Source organism: Triticum dicoccoides, chromosome 5A (assembly GCF_002162155.2).
Source record: "Triticum dicoccoides isolate Atlit2015 ecotype Zavitan chromosome 5A, WEW_v2.0, whole genome shotgun sequence".
Taxonomy (NCBI): domain Eukaryota; kingdom Viridiplantae; phylum Streptophyta; class Magnoliopsida; order Poales; family Poaceae; genus Triticum; species Triticum dicoccoides.
Window position 1 is genome coordinate 324,257,720 of NC_041388.1, and position 4,173 is coordinate 324,261,892.

Below are 4,173 nucleotides of genomic sequence, written 5' to 3' on the forward strand. Positions count from 1 at the left end.
GCAGGCGATCCTCGCGTTCCCAGGTGGCTTCGTCTTCAGAGTGATTCGACCACTGGACCTTGAGGAACTTGATCGCCGTCTGACGTGTGCGGCGTTCAGCTTGGTCGAGAATGCGGACCGGATGCTCTTTATAGGAGAGGTCCTGTTGCAATTCGAGCACTTCATGGTCCACGGCTCGGATTGGGTCCTTGAAGCAGCGTCGGAGCTGCGACACGTGGAACACATCGTGAACCTGAGAAAGGTTCGACGGAAGCTCCAGTTGATATGCCACTTTTCCACGCCTTTCCAGAATAGTGAATGGGCCAATATAGCGAGGAGCTAGCTTGCCCTTGATCCCGAAGCGGTGAGCACCCTTCATTGGTGTAACGCGAAGATAGGCCTTTTCACCAGGTTGATAGACCATGTCTTTATGATGACGGTCATAATTACTCTTCTGGCGTGACTGAGCAGTCTTGAGATTCACGCGAATAATGCGGACTTGCTCTTCGGCATGTTGGATAATATCCGGACCAAAGAGTGGACGTTCCCCAGTTTCTGACCAGTTCAGAGGGGTTCGGCACTTTCGTCCATATAACACTTCGAAGGGGGCCATCTTCAGACTAGCTTGATAGCTATTATTATAAGAGAACTCAGCATACGGAAGAGATTCCTCCCATTTCTTGCCGAAGGAAATAACACAAGCTCGAAGCATGTCTTCGAGAACTTGGTTGACACGTTCAACTTGCCCTTGTGACTGAGGATGAAAAGCAGTGCTGAAAGACAGATGAGTGCCCATAGCTTCTTGGAAACTTGCCCAGAATCTTGAAGTGAATAAACTGCCACGGTCTGAACTGATAACCAGTGGAATACCGTGAAGCGAAACAATTCTGGACATGTAGAGAGTTGCAAGCTGACTAGCAGTGATCGTTTCTTTGACCGCCAGAAAATGTGCAACCTTAGAAAGTCGGTCAATGACGACAAGAATAGCATCATTACCTTTCTGCGATTTGGGAAATCCAGTAACGAAGTCCATCTCGACATGGTCCCATTTCCATTCAGGAATAGATATAGGTTGCAGAGTTCCAGCAGGCCTTTGATGTTCTGCTTTGATACGACGGCAAACGTCACATTCAGCAACATAACGAGCAATGTCTTGCTTCATGTTAGACCACCAGAATCTCTGACGAATGTCTTGATACATCTTCGTACTACCAGGATGGATACATAGAGGCGTATCATGATGTGACGCCCCCGATTCAATCGTACACTAATCATGCACGCAAACGTGTACGATCAAGATCAGGGACTCACGGGAAGATATCACAACACAACTCTACAAATAAAATAAGTCATACAAGCATCATAATACAAGCCAGGGGCCTCGAGGGCTCGAATACAAGTGCTCGATCATAGACGAGTCAGCGGAAGCAACAATATCTGAGTACAGACATAAGTTAAACAAGTCTGCCTTAAGAAGGCTAGCACAAACTGGGATACAGATCGAAAGAGGCGCAGGCCTCCTGCCTGGGATCCTCCTAACTACTCCTGGTCGTCGTCAGCGGGCTACACGTAGTAGGGGCACCTCCGGTGTAGTAGGGGTCGTCGTCGACGGTGGCGTCTGGCTCCTGGACTCCAACATCTGGTTGCGACAACCAGAACGAAAGGAAAGGGGAAAAGGGGAAGAAAGCAACCGTGAGTACTCATCCAAAGTACTCGCAAGCAAGGAACTACACTACATATGCATGGGTATATGTGTAAGGAGGCCATATCGGTGGACTGAACTGCAGAATGCCAGAATAAGAGGGGGATAGCTAATCCTGTCGAAGACTACGCTTCTGGCAGCCTCCGTCTTGCAGCATGTAGAAGAGAGTAGATTGAAGTCCTCCAGGTAGCATCTCCAAGTAGCATATCCAGGTAGCATCTCCAAGCGCATCTCCAGGCGCATCGCATAGCATAATCCTATCCGGTGATCCTCTCCTCGTCGCCCTGTAGAAAAGTGATCACCGGGTTGTCTGTGGAACTTGGAAGGGTGTGTTTTATTAAGTATCCGGTTCTAGTTGTCATAAGGTCAAGGTACAACTCCAAGTCGTCCTGTTACCGAAGATCACGGCTATTCGAATAGATTAACTTCCCTGCAGGGGTGCACCACATAGCCCAACACGCTCGATCCCATTTGGCCGGACACACTTTCCTGGGTCATGTCCGGCCTCGGAAGATCAACACGTCGCAGCCCCACCTAGGCACAACAGAGAGGCCAGCACGCCGGTCTAAACCTAAGCGCACAGGGGTCTGGGCCCATCGCCCATAGCACACCTGCACGTTGCGAGGGCGGCCGAAAGCAGACCTAGCCTAGTGGCGTTCCAGTCCAATTCGGCGCGCGCCGCTCCGTCGCTGACGTCTGAAGTGCTTCGGCTGATACCACGACGTCGGGATACCCATAACTACTCCCACGTAGATGGTTAGTGCGTATAGGCTCGTAGCCAGACTCAGATCAAATACCAAGATCTCGTTAAGCGTGTTAAGTATCCGCGAATGCCGAACAGGGCCAGGCCCACCTGTCTCCTAGGTGGTCTCAACCTGCCCTGTCGCTCCGCCACAAAGTAACAGTCGAGGGCCGTCGGGAACCCAGGCCCACCTCTACCGGGATGGAGCCACCTGTCCTTTCAGCCCCCTCGTCAGAATCACTTGCGGGTACTCAATGAGCTGACCCGACTTTAGTCACCATCTGTATAGTATGTATGTATGTATAGTATATACCCGTGATCACCTCCCAAGTGATCACGGCCTGATAGTATAGCAAGGCAGACTGACAAGAATGTAGGGTCAATGATGATAAACTAGCATCCTATACTAAGCATTTAGGATTGCAGGTAAAGTATCAACAGATGTAGCGACAATGTCAGGCTATGCATCAGAATAGGATTAACGGAAAGCAGTAACAAGCTACACTACTCTAATGCAAGCAGTATAGAGAAGAGTAGGCGATATCTGGTGATCAAGGGGGGGGGCTTGCCTGGTTGCTCTGGCAAGAGAGAGGGGTCGTCAACTCCGTAGTCGAACTGGTCAGCAGCAGCGTCGGTCTCGTAGTCTACCGGAGAGAAGAGGGGGAAGAAGTAATGAATACAGAGCAAACAAAGCATCACAAAATATAACAAGGCAATACGCGGTGTTCGGTGTGCCCTAACGCGGTAGTAGGTGATACCGGTGAAGGGGGGGAAAACATCCGGGAAAGTATTCCCGGTGTTTCGTGTTTTCGGGCAGAGGAGCCGGAGGGGGAAAGTTGCGGGTTCGATAGGTTAGGGGGTTGTGGCGGACGAACGGACTGCGTATCCGAATTCGTCCCGTCGTTCTGAGCAACTTTCATGTTGAAAATATTTTAATCCGAGTTACGGATTAAAAGATATGATTTTTAAAGGATTTTAACAATTTTGGAATTTAATTATTTTTTTAATTAATTCAAAAAAAATGTATTTTATGACATCAACATGATGTCATGCTGACGTCAGCAGTCAACAGGGGTTGACTGAGTCAACCCTGACATGTGGGTCCCGTGGGACCCACCTGTCATACACTGTTAGGTTAATTAGGATTTAGTTAAACTAATTACTGTTTAATTAAGCTAACAGGTTAATTAGATTAATTAATTAAGGTTAATTAACTTAATTTAATTAATTAATTAATTAATTAAATTTGTTTTATTTTAATTATTGTTTTTATTTATTTATTTATTTATTTATTTAAACTCCTTTTTTTTTAAAAACGTTTCTGGGGCTGGGGCCCCTTTGTCAGTGGGCCAAAGGCCTTAGCGGGCGTGTGGGCGTCGGGTCACCTGGACGCAGCCGTAACGGGTGCAGCCCAGCGCCACCGGGCGCCGGCGGCCACGGCACCGGCAGGCGGCCGGAACGGCGCGGAGACGGAGGGGGCCGTGCGGCGACGGGGTTTGCCACGGGGAGCAAGGGCGACGGCTGGGCGCTGCACGGGCGGGTGCCGCGCGGAGCAGCAGCAGTGCAGCAGTAGGGGCCGGGGCGCGTGCGAGGCCACTGTGAGCGCGGGCCGCCGGAGTGGAGCGGAGCGGGGCGCGCGGGGCATGGTGGCGCGGTCGACACGGGAGGGAGAGAGGAGAGGGAGGGGCTTGCTCACGGCGGGGTGTAGGGCACGGGGCGGCGGGGCTCGTGGGGGAAGATGGGGACGACG